Consider the following 25410-nt stretch of genomic DNA (forward strand, 5'->3'; position numbering starts at 1 on the left):
AGACTGACACTTATTTACCTATGCTTACATACACTTTTATGGCATTGTGAGTGTTTGCACAAGTGACCAGCATTTGAGTTGTAACTTAAGATCTTGGTTGTAAGTTAAACCTAACATTCCAGTCATAACCCAAATTGTTCATAAGTGAGGGCAGTCGAAATTGAGGGTACACAATATGCAGGTTCACAAACCTCTGTCTTAGAAACTGAATTTTCAGGGTAGGTCAGTAAATGGAGACATAATAATGACTTATTACAGGAAGATATAGAATGCACTCAACGGTAAAGTGTAGGTGCTCAAAGAATTGAGGCATGATACAGGTGGAGTAGGGTGTGTAGAACCACTGCCTTGAAGGCTGCTGATTTCAACCCTTTGCTATAGCCTTTTTCCTTTGTCTTACTAAACCTCGACAAAACAATTACAGAAGTACAGGCAGTGTTACCTGTAAGAGATAAATTTCTTTTTAATTGGCCTAGAGAATGCAACTGATGTTCAGCTGAGGAGGCAAAATGGTAATGCATGGGGCAACATATCACTCCCTCCTCCACTGACTGCCAACCCTGAGGACAGACAAGCAAATTATGAGGGAATGGGGCATAGATATGGGATCACATCAGCAATGAGGCATAAAGACTCAGAACAAAGTCTTTCTCGGCATTAAAAAATATTTATAGCAACATACTAAGTTACCTGTTAAGCTGATATGGAAAATTGGTAATTTTGTGCCTGATACATGAAAGACTTATTCCTCTCTTGCTTGTTTGTTTGCAGAAGTGAGGTGCTTCCGTGAATCCAACCATCACCCTCCGCCCATATTACACTCACATCTCTATTCTTTGTACATTCAATACAAGTTGAGAGATGCTCTTGCTCTTCCAAGAGTCCCTTAACAACTTCAGTTTTCTTTTAAATTTATTTTCAGCTCTACACCAAATCAGTGGAAAAGAAAAATGAACCTTTTCTGGGGGTCTTCAGTAATTTGGGGTCCTGAGTAGTAGGGCACCGTTTAAAGCTGTTTCATCTTGAATGTGTGTTTTCACTGTCTTTCAGGTTAAAGTTTAAGCCATCCACATGATTTTGAAGAGGAGATGTGCATTAAGATATGTTCTCTCCAATGCAGCTGCTATCTGGACTAGAGGAAAAGGCAATTTGCAAGGTCAAAAGAATCTAGTGCACAGAAATTTGCAGATTATTATAATGGATCTTTAGAAATGTAAAACTGTTCTCTGTAAGGAAAGAGGGAGAGATCACATACTAGGGTGATCTCCAGAAGTATGAAAACAGCTCACCTCAAAACTGCAGCTTTTCTTTAAAGTACAATTATGGATTTTTAATTTTCTCATATTTTTACTTAGTTTCAGTTCTTCTGTCCTACCCCCCCCCAGACACATACCATACCCTTATTCTTAAAAGGTTTTGGAATGTGAATGCTTTACGTTTTATCAGGTACCCCTCCAGTGAATCTTGAATCTCCTGCCCGGTGTTACTGTGCATGGCAGAAGCAAGATGGAAAACAAAAAAGAAAAAAGAAAAGAAAAGAAAAGAGGAGAAAGAAAGAAAGAAAGAAAGAAAGAAAGAAAGAAAGAAAGAAAATGGTAGCACAGTAGGGACTGGGATGATGTACAGCAGGTACTGGGATGACTAGTTGTTTGTAAGAAACAAAAGCTCATTCAGCAGCCAGAAACTTGCCATTTAATGATTGAGGAGGGGATTTGAGGAGGAGATGATCAGATGACTCAAGAGGGTGGAGGTGGTCTTATACTAAGAAAGATGTTGGCCTGAAGTGTCTTTGGTCTTAATGGTTTTAGTCTTAGTCTTACTGGATTGGAGAGCATGACTCACCCTTAATAGACAGTGGGAATTCTCAAAAGGGTGATACCAATAATTTCAAGCCTTTGTTTATTCTTTTGGGTAGTATGCAAAATTATCCACTGTGAACTTTTGGTCCCCAAAAGACTTTAGCAACTACCTGGCATAGTAGGTTGGGAGTTTCATTTCCCTATATCACTAATCGGGACCAAAAGAGTTGTCCTGACTGATCTAAAGGAGATACAGGAACATTGGGTCTTATCTTTTGAAAAAGCATCATGTTTTGATAGTCTGAAAAAGAGGACAAAGATGTTATCCCCAAACAATAATGAACCATGTGACAGACAAGAATAGCAATGCCTAGTGTCATAGCCAGAAAAATGAGGACTTTTTCCATCAGGTTATTCTGGGGAACCAGGATGCTGGTCAGTCATTAAAATTCGTTGAAGAGTCTGACATTACATTGATTTGTGAGTGTAGATTATGTAATGCAGGCTTGGTCAGAATTTACAGATTTGTAAGGAATTTACACGAAACATTCTGTTTTGATAATGGCACATGCTCCATCTTGTGTTGCTGTTAGAACACAGGGCCCATTTGTTTTTGTAGAATAACTTTTCCCATCACTTTTACTTTTGAATTTAATAGCAAAATAAAATAGTTTTTGGCATCTTCTATGCAAAGTATTATATCATCTGTGAATAATAACCATCTCACTTATTTTCCTATCCTTGATCCTTTTATTTCTTTCTCTTGTCTAATTGCTTTGGCTAATTTAAAAACAGATCAGGAAAGTAGGAAAAGTTGTACACAACAGCTGGGATTTATTCAAAAACTCTATCCCAAAGATCTTTGTATCTAATAAGCTGCAACTTGCGTAAGTGTTATGATTTGTGTGTGCATCTACTTCAAAGCCTAGAGTGGTTATAGAGGTGGGCTTTGCAGAAGTGGCTGAATCTAGAGTTTATGATTGGTTCATTGTCTAGTGCTGTGATTGGCAGTGTGAGTGTGACAGCCTTCTTCAGTTGGGTAAGATCCATTAAAATTTAAGGGAGAGAAAGACTTGTCTCTCTCCTTTTGGCTCTTGCTGCTTTTTTGTCTTCTGCTGCCATGAAATATTGCCCCTCTGCCATGCCACTCTGCCTTGGAGCCAGCTGATTATGGACTGAAACCTCTACATTCTGTGAGATAAATAAACTTCTCCTTCCTTAACTTTGGTTGTCAGGGAATTTGTCTCAGAAATGAGATAAAATTGACAAAGAAAATGAGGAAACAAATTCAATATGCACCACCGTGCATGACTTCTCTATCAGTCTTATAATCATGGTGCAACATTGACAGTATTACTTACCTTTTCTTTATTACAATGTAGTTCAGGATAGCCTGGAGCTTACTTATAGTACATGCTGACCTTGAACTCACAGGCTCATCCTGCCTCAGCCTCCTGAATGTTGAGAATGGAGTCATGCACCACCATGCCTGACTTCACTATTAACCTTATCAAGCTTAATGTTGACAGCACAATACTGTTCTGTTTTTCTTCACCATGTAAGACACTAAAGTTTTTTCTTCCTGAAATCCAAAGATTGTACTGTACATTACTCTGTTGTACTATACATTATTCTATCTTTCAACATGTTTTCAGGAATCTCTGCTTTCTTCTTGCAAATAGCTCACGTACTGGTCAACTGGTGTGTTTTTAGCAAATGTAACATCAGTGAGTAACTCTTTAACCAAGTGTCCAATGTGATAACTGTATTACTTCTTGAAATTGGTGTCAAGTTGGCTCACAATGTCATATGTTTTATTACTTTACTATATGAATAAAATTGGGTGACTGAGTTCCAGGATACATTTATGAATTCGAGGTATAAAATGCCTTTAAATCTACTAGTGTGTATTTTTATAGTGTGTATTTGGAAGGTTTATTTATCATATGTTGCCAAAACCTTCAATAACAACAAAACAATGCAAATAGTTTGCCAATTTTCATGAATTCAGATGGTTTATAAATTACTTGACAGTTCAAAACAAAATTTTTTAAAAATTGGTTGGATATTTTCTTTATCTTTCCTGGTGTACACTAGGCAATTCTTTTTTTACACACTATGTTCACTCTGTAAGGCCCCCCTCCCCTTGCTCCTGGAATGTTACTATGTTATTGTTGGGGCATGGTTACAATGTAGAAACCTATTCATGAGATGGTAAACTTGCAGATATTTCACGATCAATTAGAATCCTCTGACCAATTGCTGTTCTGCTGTTTCTGGTAAATTCAGTTGCCCCTGACAATGTCCACAGCCCAGCTGCAGATGAATGCTGTCAGTAATTGTCTATACCTATGGCACCCTGGGTTGATTTGTGCTCATTCAGTAAAGGCCTTCTCTCGCAAACATTTCTATATTATGATAATGTCCTTAATTATACTTATTCTGTAAAAGCCTCCTCCCCTGGTTCCTGGAATATTTCTATGGTTTCAAGACTAGCTAAACTATCAGTGTATGATTCAATGTATGTAACCAGTCATGTAAGGTTTGGTCACTTGCTTTATACCTTCCACTTCTAACTTTCTATATACCAAACTCCTTTCTGATTCAGGGTGGTTGTTTGAGAAGACTTATCCTTGCAACAGTCCACTGGCATGGAAATCCAGCAGTCCACTTGATTAAATGCTGCCTTCTTATCTCCTTGGTGCAGAGTCTTCCTTTTTGTTTGGTTTGATTTGTCTTGGCTTGGGAAATTTCCTGCAACATTATGATTAACAATTCCTTTGTGTCAACAAGTCTGTTCAAGACTAGCCTGCTTGTGAATATATTACTTGATGCATGTATCTGGTATAATGGAATGAATCTCCCAAACTACTATATGTGTGGTACAAGTTTGTGTTCTCTCTAAAATCAAAGAAAGAATTTTAGGAGCAACAGAGGCTAAGAGCAGAACATATTTATTGAGAGAAAGAAAACTTCTGACAGAGACAGAAGAGGTCCCCAGTGGGTTGCAAGGGACTTTGTCTTTTCTGGGGACTTTTATAAAGTAAAATCATGAGATTAGATGGGTCCAAAGTGGGGAAAATGGGAACTCACAAGGTGAGCATAAGGTGGGACAGAACTGTGGCCCATCAATAAGATTAGTTGCTCAGGCAAGATTGATTAAATCAGAAACAAGTGGAGGAGTGAGTCACATAGTAGGTAGGCCTGATACACAACAGTGACTCTTCCTGTAGGGGTTTGGGATACTGACTCCTGAATTCCTCAGGATGGTACAAAACTATTTGAGCTATCAATCCTTAATATGTGGTTGCATTCATTTTGCCTTTTGTCTTGAGGTCTGGCCCACAGCAGGGAATGCCTGTCTTCTCAGATGTCAAAAGGTATCTGAACTTCTACACTGGCTCCTTTGAGGGCTCAGCCCTGTCTGACTGCCTATAATAATTCTAACTAACTCAGATGCCTATAATATTCCTCCCACTGATGAAGTAACCTGAACTGCTGTGAGGGAGTAATGGGCAATGACTAATCTGGCTTCTTCAAGATGAAGGGTGTTGTAGTTTTTGAACAGCAGTCAGACATACTCTACAGAAGGTTTTTCTAAAGACCTTTGATAGTTACCAGGTATTTTTATCTTGAGTAGGCATACAACTTTAAGTCCGGAGGAGACACAGCCAAAGAAACAAGTAAATATGCATGGGCCAAATAATAGAATCAACAAGATAGTTATGAATATAGTTAACAAAAATTTCCAATAAAAGGAATTACTAATGGCTTCCCATGAGGAGGAAAAGAATAAGGTCCAAGGAACTTTAGAGTCTGACATGTTATTAATTTGTTGTCTAATATCTTGAACAGCTACTGAGATATTAGCAACAGGATCAGGAATGTACACACAGAATTTGGTTTTTACAATTGCACAAGTAACCCCCTGTGCCACTGTTAAAATGTCTAATGCAACTCAGTTTTGGAGGACAGCCTGTCTCATTAATTTTACTGCTTCATTTAAGAGAGAGAGAGAGACCAGCAGCCATGTAATTTATGGCCTGCTGAGTATAGTTAGTTAAGGCCTCAATATGTTGTATGACATCTTCTAATCTTAGGGAAGGAATAAAGACAGAGGTCAGGTGATCATAACATTGAAACACACTTCTGGACCATCAGTGTTGTAGGTGGGGTAAATTTGCCAGTTTGTGGATACTTTTGATGCTCCTGCCATGCATTGGCCTATCCATCCACGGGGACAGTTAGGGCCACACATTGGTCTCACAATACCAGTAAGTGCCACTGGGGCTTCCCATTTATTTCCAGGATGATTAAAACAGTCTGTTGCAAATCAGTCATTAGCCTGTAAAGTTACTGTGTATATACATCATTTAAGGGATGTCTGCACCAAATATTTAGTGGCATTAGTCCAGTAAGAATAAACGTTTCTTCTGTTCCCAACATAAGAGGTTCTTTCTAATGAGATGCCCTATAGAGGGGATTAATCATAGATAGATATACAATATTTGAAAATAGCCTTCTTTATATCTATGGCTATTGGCCCTCAAATAAGACATTTATTTTTATTTAAAGGGGCCTTCCCTAGTGCTTGTAGAGCAGTTTCAATGGGCTTGATAGAAAAGGTTTGAATATGTCCTGGATCATAAGAGTATAATTTATAGATCATTTTATTACTTTGTAAACTTTAGGAAGTCCAAATCTAGGGATGGCTTCTGAGACCAAAATTTTTATTACCTCCTTGCTTTTTTGTTCTACAAGGGAAGGCCTCAACCCAGGTTGTGAAAGTATCTACCCAGATCAATAAATATTGAAGTCCCTTACTTTTTGGCCTATCAGTAAAACTGAGTTGTCAGTCTTCCTCCAGGGTATTTACCATGTCTCTGTATATCTGGAGGTACTATGGTTCACGTAAGAGGATTTTTTTGGCAGAGATAATACGTTTTAATTATCTGTCATATTGTTTGAGAGAATCTTTCTCCAGTGAATAATTTTGAGGCCATTTATTGGGTCTTATCTCTCCTCAAATGACTTAATAGGTTTCCATTGATTGTTACCAGGAAGGAACAATTTGTCATCTTTGATTGCAACCATCCTGATGGCACAAACTGGCATCCCTGGGAGAAAGTCTATTCAATTTCTGACTGAATATTTGGGTTGAGTATGATCAAGGGATCCTTCACAGATCAGGGAAGTCTGAAATGGGGGCCCTAGGGCAGCCCTTTTAGGTGCTGTACCTGCCAGTTGATTACCTTGAGATATTTCATCAATTTTCTTTTGGTGTCTTTTATAGTGAATTAAAACACTATAATGTTTTAGAGGGCATACAGATCGATAATGAAAAGATCATCTGTCTCTTTATGATACTTTCTGGGAAATCCATTGGCTGTTAGATAATTTCTTTCTTTCCATATAGCTGCGGGCATGTAAGACTATGAAAGCATATTAGTATAAATATTGACTATTTCTAGCTGTGGGAACATGGTCATGGCCATGAGGTCTGCTAGCTGAGCACTAGTTCTAGGCATATGTGAGGAACTTTCAAGAGAATAAATAAAAGTTACCACTGCAAATCCTTCCTTTCTCGTTCCATCTTTCATCCTCTCTTAGTGCCTATAGCACTAAGAGAGGTACAGCTGCCATAGCTGTAATGTAAGCAGGCCATCCTTTTGCTACAATGTCTAGTTCATAGCTCAGGTACCCCATAAGCTGTTGAGCAGGTCCTCAGTCTTGTATAAGCACTCCCAAAGCCATGCTCCCCTCTCAATGACACATAAATTGGGTAGGCTCAGGGATGCAGCACATAGAAGTACTTACTTAAGCTTCTGGAATTCAGCTTGGGAATTAAGTTTCCAGATTAAAATATGGATATCTGCCTTTTGGATCTCTTATAAATGTGTAGAGGGGTCATGCAATCTCCCCACAGCTGAGTATCCAAAGGCAGCAAAAGCCTATATTCCCTAGAAAACCCTTTAGTTGTTTTAGAGCCTTGGGCTGTGGGAAGGAGATAATTGGTTTAATTCTTTGTTTTCCTAGTCTTAAGGTCCCCTTGGATATGATGAGGCCTAAATATTTTATCTCAAGACCACAAAGTTGTACCTTGGATTTGGAGACCTTAAAACTTCTGTTTGCTAGAAAATTTAGCTAAGCCCCAGTGCTTTGGCTACAGAGCTCTTCTGAGGAAACACATAACAGTATATCATCTATATATTGTAAGACTATGACCTGCAAAAACTCAAAACATGCGAAGTCATGGGAAAGTGCTTGTCTAAAAAGATGTGGACTATCTCTGAACACTTGAGGATGCAGAGTTCATGTCAATTGAGATGCTTCGTTTTGCAGATTTTCAAAAACAAAAAGAGACTGGGAATCTGCATATAAAGGAATACAAAAGCATGCTTCTTTTTAAATGTAACTCTGAAAACTAACTGGCATCTTCTGGGATTTGAGAAAGGAGAGTGTATGAGTTTGGTAACACTGGGTGAACTGGCACTATGGCATCATTTGTGAATCAAAGGTCCTATAGTAATGTCCATTCCCCATTGGGTTTTTGAATTCCCAAGATCAGAGTATGCATAGATGATTATAGGGCTTAAGTAAACCTTGTGTCCTTAGATTATCAATTATAGGTAGTAATCCTCTCTTGGCTTCAGGTCTTAGATGATAGTGCCTCTGTTGAGCAAAAAATAGTAGACTCTTGAGATGTATCTGTATTGGAGTAGCTCTTATCACCCTGTCTGTTTTACCTTTAATTGCCCATACTTCAGGATTTGTTTTTGTCTCCATAAGGGGAAGACAGCATATCTCACCTCTGTGCATAAATATTACAGTATTTAAACATGATAAAACATCTCTCCTTAAGAGGGGAACTGGATTTCAGGCATAATCAAAAAATGAATATGTAAAAAGAAATCCATCCCAGTTACAGCCTAAGGGTTGTGAAAAATGGCCATTTATCTCCTCCACAGTGACTCATTTTATTGAGGTGTGTAGACAAAAAGGAAGGCCAGGATTGAAGAGTACTGAGAGACTTGCCCCAATGTCCAGAAATAGATTGGTTTCTTTTCCCTCCAGAGTCATGTTTATCCAGATTTCCTCCATGGAGATGACAGTCCAGCCAGAGGGAGAGAGCAGCAAGTGTCCTAAGACCCTTCAGTCCTGCTGGATCAACTGATAGGGTGAGTCTGAACCCTGAGACCATGGCTTCAGAGGGCAGTCCAAACTCCAGTAATCCCTTTTGCAGTTGGGGCAAGGCTCACGGGGTTTCTGAGTGCAGTACCTCTTAAGGTGGCCTGGTTTGTTGCTGCAATAGCAGGTAAGTGTCATTGTCAAACTGTTCTTGGAACCCTGAGAACCAGCCTTAATGTCTGTTTCTCTTTATGCTGCAGCAAAGGCAACCACTTTTTCTTAGTCTCATTGTTTCCTCTCCTTGGCTTCCTTCTTATCACGGTTATAAAGTACTGAGGAGGCAAGTTTTAATAAAGTATCAAGTTAACTATTTAGAGCAAAAACCATTTTTGGTATTTTTTTCTAATATCTGAGGCTGTCTGTGTAATAAAATATGCTTCCTTATGTACTGATTTGACACAGGGATAGATTATTCTTAGGCCGGTAAGGGTCTTGCGTATAGAAGGCTTGGGAACCAGTGAGAATTGGTGATTCCTCTGGCTGTCTATCTTCTGGCCTTCTAAAATTAGCAATATCATATTTATTTCCAAATGCAATAACAGCTTATAATGCTCCTTGTCTCTCATCAAAAATCTGTGTCCGATTTAAGAGTAACATTACTCTTGTAATCCACAAACAAGCCCCCAAACTCGAGTTCAAAAAACGAGGCAAAAACATATTTTAAAAAGCAGCCTTGATTTATTTTATCCTGTGCCCAGTGATACAGTGCAGTTGGAGATTGCAAAAGTTGTGTGTCGTTCCTCTATACTTGCCACCTTTAAGTACATATCACAGTTTACAAAGTTAGGGGTCGTGGGCGTGGATTGGGAAAACTATTAATGAGGAAGAGCAGTCTAGCAGTAATTAACAACCCCTGTTAGCTTATTTTGGCACCACATCTGTTATTTGTAGAGGGCAACAATGGTTAACATATCAATTAGGATAGATTTTACAATCCTTTACAGAGGAGAACATTGATTAACATATCCATTAGGTCACCCAGAGGAAAAGAAACACGTGTATAGAACAGTAGGCCACATTATAGGTATTTTGGTATAATACAAATATAATGAAGCTCTTTTTGCTAGTGTACAACGATTACATCTTTCCAATCTAGTTCATAGGTTCTCTAAGGACCTCGGTGTACTTATCAGGGTCATCTGAAAATTTTCTGATGTGACTTAATCTGTTTTAAGCCTCTGAGAGAAAATAGCACATGAATTCTGGAAGTCACAAGTTGTTCATATCTTTCCTGTAAAGGATATGGATTGCCTGTGAGGAGCCTGCATAAACTCAGTTAATGATGGATATGTCCCTTTAGAGGCCTGGATTACAGCTGGACTAGAAGCCTTATCCTTAACGCTGGAAGAGAAAGTAGGGAAACCTCAGGTTCAGTAATGGAGGGTACAGATTTGATTAAGGCCATCTTATCCTCATGTTCCAAATGTTTGTAAGAAATAATATGATGCCCTTGGGTAGTAAATGTCTTAAAGATCTGAGGTGCTGAGTGTTCCTGTGGCTTGTTTACATTTAGAATATAAATAACGAATATTTCTCAATGGAAAGAAAGGCTAAGCATAAGACAAGTCTGACCATTTTCCCTACTTTTTACCATGTACCTCTAGTTGTAAAAGAGCATCATAATTAATACTTCCCTCTGTATTCCATTTTGGTTCCAGGGGCTAAGTAGGCCATGCACAAGTGCAGAGAAATATCAAATGGATTTTTCAATATGGAAGTATCAAACCTCTTACAGTGCTGAAGAATGCATTCAAAAGGAGTAAGGGGCTTTGGCATTAAGTTGCCCAAGTCTGTAATATAAAAAGCCAATATATAAGGCTATGAAACATTTTTTTGTACCATGAATCAAACTCAGGAACTTTTGCTGAGCTATGTCTCTAGCCCTGTAATGCAAGAGCCTTTCACATTGAGCTACCAACTATGCAAATATAGGAGATAATGAAGGTGTCACTTTTTATTCCTATTTGATAGTGTCTTCAAGGCATCCCTCAGGTTGACTCTGCTCCACAGTGGGTGAATGTCATCTGGAGAGTAGAAGGTAAATTCAACCAGCCTGTCCATCCTTGAGTGACATGCAATCTTATCTGCTCAGGTAGCTCATGAAATACTTTCTGTTAGGTCTGAGAATAGGGGAGGAAGAAGGGGAAAGAGTGGTTAGCAGTGGTGGCTGAGAAGATAAGAAGTATAAAATATAAGTAACCTTTATTTCAGGAATGCAGGGAGAGACCCCCCCCCGGCCCCTGGGGCATAGCATCTCCACCCTGGGGCTGGCGATCTCTCTCTGGAACACTCTCTCTGGAACACATGGAGTGAGGCACATAAGTAGCCTCGGTCTGGGGTGGAACCTAGGGGGTATTAGGGATGCACAGGTAGCCCATTGGCACATGTTTGGTGCCAGAGGTAGGTTTTTAGGGATGGGGGTATAGGGTTACAGGTAAATCCCCGGGGGCAGGGAAGGCAGGAGCTCCCTAATTCTGGCTGAGGCTTTTTCTGGCTAAAGTGTCTGGTCTGGGCCAGCAAGCCGTTCATATCCTGTCTTATGATTATTAGGAAAAGGGGTGAAGATTTCTCTCTGTAACTACTTCCTGCTGGCTGAGGGCACTGTATTGGGGTCTAGGGGAGTCGATGGGATAATGGTTGATGTCTAGGTAGAAGCTGGTGCCAGGAGTTTTAGCCAGGACAACTTCACTGGTGAATGCACATATGTTAGACTGAAAAAAACAAAGAGACAAGATGTTATGAGGAGACATGGCACTGTCATATTTATGGACCCAAGTGAGGTAGAGGGAAAGGTGTCTTTGATTTAGACCTGTTATTCTATCAGGATGACGTTGAGGTGGCAAGGCAGAATTCTGAAAAATTAAACGTGGGATTAGGAGCAGTGAAGTTATGAGAGGTGCTTACTCCCCCATATGAAAGCATAAAAGTTAAAAGGTAGGTAGGTAAGGCTTGTCTCTGGTATACATGACATTGGAGTCTGTAGGCAATCCTGTCAGAAAGTCCTGCTATAAAAATGATCATTAATAGAATGTAGGAAATTAAGAATCAAACTGGACAACAAAACATGACAACCTGTGAGTTGTAAGGCAGAGATGAGTATCAAAAGGATGGTTAGATCTAGGGCCTGAGTGATGTGAAACCAGGATGGCAGTTTAAAAGGGAATAAAAGCATTTTAAGATTTAGGACTGGGACCTGTATAAAAATGGGCCCTGTTTGTAACTGACATAGGTTGACCTTTAATACTCCATGAGACATTGAGGATTTATTAGTCTAAAAACTCAGTAAGAACTCTGTATATGTGGTCTCTTATGTCCACGAATATAGAGAATGTCTTACCTTGAGAGTTTTAATGTGATTTGGATTCTGAGACAGATATCCACTAAGGTGGTTGGCCCCTGTGACCTGTGAGGGTTACAAGTTAGGGTGGTCAGGCCACTCTCTGGTGGCCAGGATAGCCCAACAGCCCTGGAATAAGGTCTTTTGGCAGTGACCTGTGAGGGCTACAAGGTAGGATGGCCCGGCCACTCTCTGGTGGCCAGGATAGCCCAAACAGCCCTGGAGTAAGGTCTTTTGGCAGTGACCTGTGAGGGCTACAAAGTAGGATGGCCAGGCCACTCTCTGATGGCCAGGATAGCCTAAGCAGCCCTGGAGTAAGGTCTCAAAGAATGTCAGGATGGGAATTTTGTCTGATGTCTTCTGATGAATTTGAGTGTGGCCCACGGTGGGGGGGGGCAAGTAGCTTTACCTTGCGTAGATTTGTCTGTCTCAGAATTGTAAGTGTTATTTAAAATATGAACAACCATAGCAAGGTCTCTGTGGAGCTTGAAGGTCAAGTTTTGCCTTGTTGTTTGAGATCTGGACTGTCATGGTTTATGTTTGTGTCCCCCAGGCCTCATGAGTTTGCATTGTTTGTTTGTGATGGTTCATTGTATAGTGCTTGGATTGATGGTGTCAGTGCTCCACCCACATAGGGGTGGGGCCAGGATGTAATGTAATGGCAGGAAAAAGGTGTGTCTTTCTCTTTGTTGGTTCAAACTTGCTGTTTGCAGCTGCCATGAACTGCGGCCCAGCCATGCCCACCTGCCTGGAAGCTGACTGAGTGTGGACTGAAACCTCCAAAAACTGTAAGAAATAAACCTTTCTTTTCCTGACTTGGGCATCAGGTATTTTGTCTCAGCAATGAGTAAAAAGTAACCAAGACAGAAATTTGGTACCGAGGAGTGGGGTCGTTTGCTGTGACTATACCAGGCCATGTTTTTCAAGAGGCTTTGGAAATGGCTTGTGGGCAGAGTTTGGAAAGGTTTGGACATGTCGCCTGGATGCATAGAGCTGGAGCAGCTTAGGCTGTTCTGTAGAGGAGATTCTGGTCAGAGCTCAGGAGACCAGAAAGCTGATAGAAAGCCTGATGGTAAAGACCAGGCTTGGGAGGTTTCTGCTGGGAAGGACTGCATTGGTCATTGGACTCCACATGATGTGTGTTATGGCTTAGCAGAAAGTTTGTCTGCATTTTTCTCCTGCCCAGAGACTTTGCCTGAGACTGAGACAAAGGGCAATGGACTGATTAATCTTGAAAAAGAAATTAAAATGCAACCAAATGTTGAGGCTGTGGCATGGCTATTGTTGGCAGCTTTTAGCCAGCTATATGTTTCAAATCAAGAGCAAAGAGCCCTGCAGGATAATTTACAATGCTGTGAGTTTGGCCGGAAGGAAAATTCCAGGAAGGCTGTGGATTGTAAAGACAGAGTTGAGATTTTGATTCCTGAGGAGAAACAGAGAGATAAGAAAGATGGCCCTGGGGCATCCCAGGAAGCAGGTCCCCACCCTGTGCAGCCTCACAGCAAAGATAAAAAATTTTTCTCAGAAGAAAAAGCTACAGAGTGCCAAGCTCCAGAATGGCAACAGCGGCCAAGTGAGGTTTCAGAATGGCGACAGAGGCCACGTGAGGTCCCAGAATGGTGACAGAGGCCACATAAGGTTCCAGAATGGTGGCAACACAGAGAAACTTTTCATCAAAATCAGGCAAACAGAGCCCTGAGATCCAGGCAACTGACCCCTACAGCCAAGAATGAGAAAAGCCTGGCTACTGCTTCAGCTAGCAGCAGACCTTGGCGGCATCCACAAGGTGCTGATTTTAGGTGCAAGGAAAATGCATGAATTCTGAGGGTAAGATGGCTTCCACCTCGATTGTAAAGGACCTGGCTGGCCAAGCAGTGTGCCCCTGAGAGGGCAATTTGTGAAGATGTAAGTGTGAAGCTGAAGGTGCAGTGGAGACTCCAGAAGTTTGGAAAAGTCAGGAATGTGGATGATCCAAGGGAAGCTGCAAAAAGCGAGCAGAGAAGATTTAAGAGAAAAGCTGCAGGAGTTGAAATCACCAGAGGTGCCCTGAGGGTGAAATCACTCAAGCCTTTTGGAGCTTGCAACCAGATTGCTTCAGATGCTGAATGTGGAACTCTAGGACTTAATGTTTGCCCTGTTAGATGTTGGACTTGCTTTGTTTCCAATACTTTATATTCCCCTGTTTGTAACTTTTGGAATGGTAATGTTTATCCTGTGCCTTTGTATTTCAGAAATGTTTAACCTTGTTTCATTTGTACAGGGGTTACAGTTAAGAGTTTGCCATAGATCTATCTTGGAGGAAACTTAGGACTTGGACTGTTCAGCAATGCTGAAACTTAGGACTTTGGCAACTCTTGGAGGTTGACTAAATGTCTTTTGTATAAAGGATGTACATCAGTACTGGGGGTGGAATGTCATGGTTTATGTTTGTGTCCCCCAGGCCTCATGAGTTTGCATTGTTTGTTTGTGATGGTTCATTGTATAGTGCTTGGATTGATGGTGTCAGTGCTCCACCCACATAGGGGTGGAGCCAGGATGTAATGTAATGGCAGGAAAAAGGTGTGTCTTTCTCTTTGCTGGTTCAAACTTGCTGTTTGCAGCTGCCATGAACTGCGGCCCAGCCATGCCCGCCTGCCTGGGAGCTGACTGAGTGTGGACTGAAACCTCCAAAAACTGTAAGAAATAAACCTTTCCTTTCCCAACTTGGGCATCAGGTATTTTGTCTCAGCAATGAGTAAAAAGTAACCAAGACATGGACTGTAGTAAAAGTTATCTGTAGAATTAAGTAAGAATGTAAGAGCTTAATATTGGCATGTAAGATTCTAAGGCAGGCAGGCTGGTAAAATTATCAGGTGGCCAGCAATATTGAATAAATGGTAGAAAAATTGTAAGAAAAATTAGCCTCTCTTGAGTGGAACTGAATTGTAAAAAAAAAAGTTTGAGCAGGGCCGCGAGACTTTGGAAACATGCAGTGTTTAAGGCAGCTTGAGACACTGATAGCTAGATAGCACCTGTAGGAAGAGAGCAGAGTTGTGCTTGGGGTGGGACGAGCACCACCACACAGCAGGCAGGGGCGGGCTGACATGGAATACGCAGAATGGGCGGGGCGAACGCCCGGACACAGTAGGTGGGGTGGGCCGAGGACCCACCCAGATGCTTACTATGACACCCTAAGAGGGCGCAGGGAGTGTAAGGGGTTGGGGCTTGGAGGCCTGTAGTGGTGATCAGAGGTGGCGCCTGGCGCCATGTAAATATGGCGGCCATGGCACGCGCCCGGCGCTGTGGGGCGGCAATGGCAACTTGTGTGCCTGGTGCTGTGGAGGGGCCGGCTGGTAAGGAACACGCAGAGTGGGCGGGGTGAATGCTGGGACATAGTAGGCAGAGGTGGGCCGAGGTCCCACCTAGATGCTTACTATGATGCGCTAAGACGGTGCAGGGAGCTGCGACCGTGTAAGGGTGTGGGGCTTGGAGGCCCGTAGTGGTGGCAAGAAGTGACACCTGGTGTCACGAACAGATGGCAGCTGCAGCTCGTGTCTGGCGCTGTGGAGGGGCAGGGCAGCAGCAGCGGGAGACGCACAGCCTGAGGCCGAGTGGGTTCTGCTCCGAAGGCTCACGGGCTGTGCTGGGCCCCCCACATGGTAGGTGGGGGCGGTGGCGTGGTCAGGGGCGTGGCCTCTGCGTGGGGGACCGGTGGTGGCATGGGACCAGGCGAGGCAGGCGCTGTGGTGGCTGCAGATGCGCGCGGCGCCCAGGCTGGGGTGGTGGCAGCGGCAGCAGCGGCGGCAGCAACGGGAGATGCAACTCGCAAGAGCCGCGGCACGGACAGTCTCGCGGGCATCCGCCAGCAGCGGAAATGACTGGCTCCAATGAGCCGGCACAGCACGGAACAGGCTGGGTGAGAAGCTGAAACTGTAGGGCCCACAGAATTGGAACGCGATGTGAGAGCCAAAAGAAAAAAAAAGCTATTTAAAATCTAGAGCAGTTTTATGTGAATCTCTTATTGTCTGGTCTCATTTTAATCTCGGCAGCGGCGGATGGGTTGGCGTGCACGGGAAACAAACGGGAGCTACTAACGTGGTGGGAGGGGGGAGGGCGTGGGCAGGCCGGGCTCCCTGGGTACGGCCACGATGCCTGCTGCAGCTGGGTCGATCCACAGGAAGGGCCCGGCTCGTGTCCAGAGTCGCCGCCACCGGCCCTGCGGGAGACCGCCCCATGGCCACCGGACCGCTGGTGGCCCTGCCGCTGATGCCAAGCCACTGGAGCGGGAACAAGTGGCGCATGGGAGGGGACAGAGTAGGGAGGAAGCGCGTGCTGGGAAACAAAGAGCCTGGCTCAGTGGCTGTTATCCCTTTAAGTGTGGGGAGAGGGAGGGATCCTGGAGGAGACAAAGGGACAGGGAAGCTGGCGGGAAAGGTAAAAAGCTTTAAAGTGAGGGTGTTTTAGTGTGGGCTCACATCAGCTTGCCTAGAGAGCCCCAAAAGCTCTGGGGAAAATGTGAGGGCCTATGTATGGGCTGTCTAAAAGACGCGAAAGGGTCATGAACCCACGCAAAGAGGGGAGAAAATCCACATGAGCCTGGCTCAGTGGCTGTCTCCAGGGAGTTACTCACCTGGTGGGTGTTGGTTGAGAAGCAGCAGTTGAGCTTAGAATTTGTGAGTGTAGAAGTGAGGAATCTTGAACAGCAGGGGACTAGAAACTGGGAAAGTCCCAGGAGTCTCTCACCTGCTGTTGAGTCACAGCACCATCTGTTAGGTCTGAGAATAGGGGAGGAAGAAGGGGAAGGAGTGGCCAGTGGTGGTGGCTGAGAAGATAAGAAGTATAAAATATAAGTAACCTTTCTTTCAGTAATGCCGGGAGAGACCGCCCCTGGCCCCCGGGGCGTAGCATCTCCACCCTGGGGCCAGCAATCTCTCTCTGGAACACTCTCTCTGGAACATGTGGAGTGAGGCACATAAGTAGCCTCGGTCTGGGGTGGAACCTAGGGAGTATTAGGGATGCACAGGTAGCCCATTGGCACACGTTTGGCACCAGAGGTAGGTTTTTAGGGATGGGGGTATAGGGTTACAGGTAAATCTCCAGGGGCGGGGGAGGCAGGAGCTCCCTAATTCTGGCTGAGGCTTTTTCTGGCTAAAGTGTCTGGTCTGGGCCAGCAACCCTTTCACTTTCCATATGACATTTATAATTTATTGTGACAGGAATCTTTAAAGAAGGAAGCATAAATTTGTAATAAACTACTGCTTTTGTTCATTGGAAGAGAACATACAGTAAAAAGGTGACTTGCAGGTAGAGCACTTCTCAGATTATAAAGTAAATTGCCTCTAGACATAGGTAGAACAATTAACTGGAGGAGTTTTGCCCCATGAACTAGGTCAAAGAAGTCCCCATACATTTGTGTCTTTCATATAACTGCTTAAGTAACCTTTCCTAGTAACAGAACAAGTGTATATTTTATTTAAATTTCTATATCTTTGAAGCTCACAGATTTATAGGTTATCTCCTAGCAATCACATTTTATGTTAGTAAAAGGTACATCAGTCTTCTAGGCATATACAAAAGAAAAATTTACTTACTCTTAATTAACATAGGTAAATCATTTTTCTACTAGCTGCTGTGAAACATAAACTACTGTTATAAGCTGCCTCAGTTTAATCTCTGAAGGGAAGGGTAGTCTAAGAAATCTTAGAAATCCACTGAAAGGCTCAGGGGAATTTCTAGTCTAATAGAGAAGGATTATAGAAAAGTGGAGGTTTTTAGTGGCCATGAGCCAATATCCACTGATGAACCTTTGGATGTATACCAGAGAACCATTCTGACCAGGAACCCTCAGTTGTTCTCAATTTCTATTGGCTCAGACAACCAGAGGTCAGTCTTCAGAAATGAATCCAGCTGTCTGTTCAGTATTCTATTAGCTGTTGGCTTCAATTGGGAATTACCAAAAAGATGTTGGTGAACCCTATTCCCTGCTTTTACAGGTGCTAGCTGCTATAGGAGCAATTAATTAGTTGGCAGAGTAATGACCATATGTCCAATTTCTATAAGGGATAGTTAAATGCCTAAGCAAAATCATTATCTAGTGCTCTATAAATTTACAATAAAGGCTTTAGGGCCCACAACTTGAATAGTTGGAGAGCCTCTCTTAGTCTAAATGTGCTTTAATTCGATAAGTGTGCTGCTTTTGGGAATAGATCCTTCCCTTGTCATGTGGAAGTTGGTTTTCCCCACTGTGTCTCAGCTTCAATCTCTGGAAGAGATCATGGCCCAGAACACTAATCTGGGGCATGGCTTTTATGTGTGTTATCCTGGATGGGCACAATCGTGATGCCTCATCTGACCCAGAGCTGGGGTAAGTGTCCTTTATCTATGATGACTTCCTTTACAGCATTGGCAAATGTTCATTTTCTATGGACTTAACTTAGGAGAAAAAAGTTGGAATAGTTCAGAGTTCTTTCTGATTACAAGCCTTTATGAGGATAGTACAAAGTGGGAAATGAGTAGAGATAAAGCCAAAGAAAGGAAACTAAAGCAGAACAGAATTGACATTTCCTGTAGAGTGAAGAGGAGGATTGGAGCCAGTCTCAATGAATCTCACATCCAAGTTTTGAGATTGGCCATCAGCCGAGTGCTTTTTAAATGGTGGAAGGAGTCCCAACTTTATTTTAGGCATGTATATTTTCAGTATCTGAGAGATTTCATTTAAGAGAACAATTTTGTGGAGGTTTACATTAAAGTCTGTTAGAGGTTTTCTAATACTATTCTCTTTAGTTCTATTGTCTAAATACAGTCAAGCAAGGAGTACCGGTAACTTTAGCAATGAATTTAAATTCAATATGTACAAGAACAAAATAATAAAAATGTCCCATTAAGGAAATATCATAATCTTATAATTTCCCATGTGTTATCTTAGATTTATCATTATTTTAACAAAACTATATGAAACAAAGCAATTACAAACAGTGAGGAAAAACAAAACAAACTTTTAAGGATAAAAATTTGTTACCAAAGTGAGACCCAGTCCAAAGTCCATAAAACAAAAGTAAACTCTTTCTTCCATCCACTGATTTTGGTGGAACCTCCGAATGATATAGGGGAATTATTATAGCTTGGCATAACTGTTGCCATCTTGTGCCCTGTATTTGACTCATACCCTGTATTTCACCCAGAAGAATGATAAATTACTCAGGGTAAAAGTCCTATGTGAAAAGCAGAATGAACTGCACCCACAAGAGAAAAAATTAACCTGCTCAACAAAGAAGCAGGATACAGGTGTCAACCAAAATTAATGTAAGATTTTAGCTAAGTTGCTTCCAACAGGATGTCTACCTTTGCAGTTTTCTGCTTTAAATGTCCTGTAACCCTCCAATTCAGGGCCACTTGTTTTGACTCATTTTGACTCTGTGGGTGGTTGCTGAGCTCAGCTAATAAAATTCCAAAATTTATCAATTTGGCTGTTTGGGTTCCTACATTGTTTAGGACTTCATTTGGGGACTCACCCAGTATATCTATTTAGGGATTTATAGGATCCAAGTTTCTCTTTTAGGTGAATTATTCCTTAAGGGGACTGCCTAAAGACATTGCTTACCTCCAAGAAATATCTTTGTTTCAAAGAGAACCCGAAACCAAAACCCTGGAAGCTAATTCAGAGCAAGCCATCTGGATCCTTACTGGTAAGATTGTTTTAGTTTGTTGGGGTGCCCCTTGGGGTACTTGGAGACATTGAACACAACATTAAAGTCTCCAGGACTCATTTTCAGATGAAGACAATGGCCCAGGACTTGTCAGCTATAGGATCTAATTAGTTCTTGGTGTCAGTTTACAGATTGACTAAGTCTCTGTCTTGTTAATATTGTTTGTCACTGGTTTAGTGTCTGTTATTTGTCTATTATTCATGTCATGGGTCAGCCTGCTTCTCTTTCTTTGTTGCCCCTGCAATGTGTTCTTAATCATATTCAAGTATTTTTCTGTAGAGCCTCTTCCTATGGCAAACCTATGGAGTCTTTAACCTCTCTTTGTGTCAACAGGTCCTTCAGGTCTGCCTCAACTTTCTGGAAAACAACAGCTTTGCACAACCACTACCACCAAGGGTGCCCCACCTGGTGGGGCCCCCTGGTGAGAGAGGGTACTTGCCCCCACCTGCAGGCCCCACACCCACCACATCCCCTTGTACCCTGAAGACAGGTCCAGATATCTCCAGGCTCCCACCACAGAGAATAGCTTGGCACCTCCTTCCTCCTCCCCGTGCATTGATTAATCAGCCTAAATGGTGTATCTTAACCATTTTCCGCCTGGCAATTCCTGGCCTGCAGCAATCGAATGATCAATGGTGGGCGCATTCTCTCCCTGAAGCTCTCACACACCCTTACTGGATGCCCCTTTTCTGAGCTTCCACAACAGCACTCTTGTCTCCTGATTCCCTCCCCCTAAAGAGCCTGCCAATAGCTTATCCAGATCCTCTTCACTTCTGAGGAATGCGAATACATCCACACCTTGGGATGAAAGCTGGTTCTGGGACAAGATGGCCACTCAAGTTCCACTCCAAATCTCCTATTTGGACCTCTTGTTTTTTCTTCACTCACCCTACTTGGATTCCAGTGGAGCAAGGTAAGGAGGCTCTCGTACAGTATCACCAGACTCACTAGGTGCCTTAAAGGCCTGACAGTTGAATCATGTTTGGGAAATTACAGACTATGGTTGTGGAGGGCTGTGACTGTGTCACTGTGAGATGAGAGCCCAGACCCAGGATGGTCTCATATTTAACTAAACAGCTGAGAGTGAAGAGAACTAAGATATCTGTTATGTAAAACAGTATGAGAGTGATTTTGCATATACTGTCTTTAGGAAAGACTGCCCAGAATCCTATAGTGAAAAAAAAAAATCTAAGAGAATGCAAGGGATCCAGAACCAAATAGAATAACAAAGCATTTATTATTCTGAAAGTTGTCACTGTGGAACTTTGGTGAGATGGAGATGGGTGGGAGATAGGAGATGTGATGAGTACTCAAAATGTTTAGCGTCAGGGGAGTTAGGGTTAGGAGGGCACCACTTAGCTTGAGTGATGTGGAACCAGGATGGCAGTCCAGTTACCTTGACCACCATTGGAGTTGCAAGGAACACCAGGTAGAAGCCATTACACTTTGGTTGCAGTCCTGCGGATTTAGAAGTTTTAAGATAGATTAGATCTCCTAAGGATATGAGAGGATCTGGTTTGGTCCCATCAGAGGGGCAGGAAGACAGAGACTGGCATGTTGTCATAACAAGTGTAGGAGGAAGGAGAGAATTGGGATGTAATCTGCAAAAGGAGGGAGGCTTTGGGAGGTAGGAAGATTGTGGATTAGAAATGGTCAGCCATACATGAGTTCAAAGTGGCTTAAAAAGGGATAAAGGACAAGAGGGTAACATCTCTGCCTTGGGCTTTCCTTCCTAAGGAACATGAGAGCTGTTAAATTTGTCCAAGTGATGGCAGGAGGTTCCCCAATGTGAGATGATGAATTTCTAAGACTGAGAACAGTTCTGCCTCAGTTGCTCAAGGAGTTTGAGAGCTTTTATAGACTGATAAATTGATACAGGAAACCCCAGATAGAAAGGTGGCTCACCTGTGACAAATGGAGTCGATTAGTGTTGGATGCAGGCTAGCAATGGCAAATAAGCAGGTCTCAGAGGAAGGAAGAGTGGCTCATAGGCAGGTGAGCTCAAAATTGGGGTGACCCTCAGGAGCCAATGTACACTGCCAATCTGAGTTGCAAGGCACCTCAAAGTATTAGGGTTTTTTGATGCAATAAACAAAGAAAGAAAAAATGCCTTTATTGAGGATGTGGAGAGGAGCCCACAACTCATGGGGGCAGTTGGGCTTTTCTCCTCTGATGGAAACAGAGGGGGCTGATGGGTATGTGATTTCTGTAAGTGGCTGTAAGTGGCACTTGGGTGGGCATTGATGATGCATGAGGAACAGAAGGGGAAGGAGGAGGATGTGGTCATCATCTTAGCCTTCCACCATGTTAGACCACCACCAAAATGTCCAGTAATTTATACTAGGGCAATAACTTTTCAGTTATAACTTTTCAGTCATAAGGATTAAATGAGCTAGTATTTGTAGAAGTGTTTAAGACTTTGCATGGCATGTTGCAGATGTTTAACTTAGCTACCATTTAATATCATTGTCATTATTTTATGTTGCTTACAAAACCCACATTGAGAGTTATTAAATTTACATGCTGTTTTAGATATATGTAGCATCTGCACTCTTAATCAAGTGAGGTGACAAGATACGATCCATAAGATATAAAAATCAAAGTAAGAACCCTCATGAAAGAGAAAAATGAAATGCTATTGGAATTGAAGGAAAATAAATTCTTGTTACAAGTGAATAAATATTGTGAAATGAGGCAACTTTATGAGGGAGTGGCATTTAAATTGAATCAGAATAATAAGACTTGACTTTTAACACATGAGGGTAGTGAGAGGAACTTCCTGTCAAATAAACTCAAAGACTGGCAACTCATTAAGGCAAAGGAATGAGAGGCAATTAAGAAGCAACTAAATTGGTGGAATAGATTTTATGTGAAATACTTCAAATACCACACTGAAGAATATGACTTGTTTCTAGAAGTATCAAAGAGCTACTAAAGGTTTGTAAGTCTAGAAATGTAAAAGTACAAAAATATCTGAGTCAAAAGATGGAAGAAGAGGGGGTGGAAGGGGTAGAGGATGAAAAAAGTATAAACATCTGTTACATACATGTGCCAGCTCATCTTGATAAATGTAATCATTATGCATTGCAAGCATATTCTAATACAAATAAAAATTTTAAAAATGAATAAGAATTAAATTTGTTTTGAGTGTGATGGAATTGTTTGAAAATTACATTGTGATGCTTATACAATAGTAACTTTGCTAAAAACCCTTGAATTATGCTCTTAAAATGGTGATTTTTATGGTATATAAATTATACTACACTAGAGCTACAAATAAATATGTAAATTTATTTACTTATAGTCTAAGCCTCTCAATTCACAGTATGAAAGCAGAGGTCAGGAAACCTGAAGTTTGTTGTTCAAGGTCAAACATTTAAGTAAGTAGGAGAAGGGTTTTTCAGACAATGGTAAACTGTTGGAGTTATCATAGGAACAACAATCAAAATACTTTTGAGAGCAGTAAAGGTACAGAATGGTATTCTATATAACAATTTAAGTAACAATTGCACTTTCAGTACTTTACAAAGTTCTTTTTAATCCACCCTATCTGCTATTTAGAAAACGCCGCTTTGGTTTGTTTTGTGTTTTTCTCTTTTTCCTCTTAAATAAAAAAAAAAAAAGAAAACTACAACTTACTCGAAGTTTTCCTAGAATATTAAATAATTTTTGGTTTGACTGTTAGGAAGTTAAGCCAAGATTTTACTGCTGCATGATATGAAGTACATTAACCATTGTATATAGCATAATTACTTCCTCCATTTTTTCATGGTTTTTATTTGTCTTATTTTACTTTTTGTGAATATTTGTTACAATAATAAATTACAAGTTAAATATTTACAGTTTGATAAAGAGTAAAAATATAACAAAATCTCCACAAGTACTATTTTTATCTGCTTAACATCTATATATATTTTCTCTACTTTTGTGGTTGCATATTCTTTGATTATAATTTCATGATATAAAATTTTGTAAGACCTTGTTTCTACATAGAGAATAGAGAAATAATTTAGCCTATCCTGTAGCAGCAGTGATTAAAATTTGTTTTTATAAATGATAATTGCAAAATAAATGTGTCTTCATATAGGTACAACAGATATTTCTGCTATAGATTGATGCTAGATATCAATGAATTCTCTGCTAGTAGATTTTCCTGTCCAATTATGTGATATTTTCAACAGACTAATTTTTTCTTCTAGGCATTTCAAATCTTGTTTCTCCTCTAATAGTCACTTAACTTCCAATGCCAGATACCTGAAGACACATTCATCTTGGGATAAGACCATATGAGCAGGCAAGCATAGTTCAGGATCTTGGCAGAAACTTTATGCTTAATCTTAGGCCTCTCATGAAGAAAAAATTAAGAGGAAAACTGCTTATTCTGAGGAAATCCACATAAAAGTTCAGGTCTCTTGATTGCAGTCCAGTTTTTTCTTACTAAACATATTTTTTAAAGACTTCTTAAAAATCTTCTCCATTACAAAGATACCTTCTTGTTTTTATTTTCCTACATGATTCTTTTGATAAATTTAAATTTATTCTGGGAAGCAAGATCATAATTTGATCCATCATAAGTATGAATTATATGAGTAAGTACAAGCTTGAAGTAAAAAAAGAATGTAGAAAACAAAATATTGCTTGAGACCTCCATCTTCATACTGCTTCTGTTAATCCCTCCTCCAGTTTTGTTACTTCAGTTAATCTACAAATGACAAAAAGTTTTAAAATTATTAATGACTGATACCTACATTTTATTGTGCCCTTTTGAAGTGATCATGATTTATACTCTAATTATGAAAATTAGTTTCCTTACAAAAAAGAAATGTTTAACTTGTAAGCTAAAATACTTGTATTTCTACAGCAAATAAAAAATGTAAAGCAAATACATGTCATCTATTGGTTCATTTCAAACATAAGTAAATACCTTTTTTTATACATAATGCAAGATACCTAAAATGAATCTTATAGGGGAAAGGATGGTGTTAAATATAAAGATAAAATTCTAAATTTATCATCTGATGGCACTTTTTCTTTTAGTTACTGAGAAAAAGCTTCTTTAAAGAATTTAACAGCACTACATAATGTTAACATGAATAGTATATTAACCTTTAACATTAGCAAGTAATGGCACCTAAGATTGTTTTTAAACTATTTTCCATAATAATAAAAAAATAGTACGTCAATTTTCAACTTAAAGTAAATTGATGTATTCCTCTGTTCTATCCTTTACTTCATGCTGAAGCATGCCTTAAAGGCAACTTTCAAAAATATGGTTAGATCAGTTTTATTCACCTCTACAGCTAACTAGGCAAAATGTGTAAGCATCTATGAAACCATCAAAGATATATGAAAGACTGGCCTACAACACTGCTCTTTGATTTCTTGTCTTACTAAAAAAACT

Source organism: Cavia porcellus, unplaced genomic scaffold (assembly GCF_034190915.1).
Source record: "Cavia porcellus strain 051 isolate PalLab524CR breed Dunkin Hartley unplaced genomic scaffold, mCavPor4.1 scaffold_3, whole genome shotgun sequence".
NCBI lineage: Eukaryota > Metazoa > Chordata > Mammalia > Rodentia > Caviidae > Cavia > Cavia porcellus.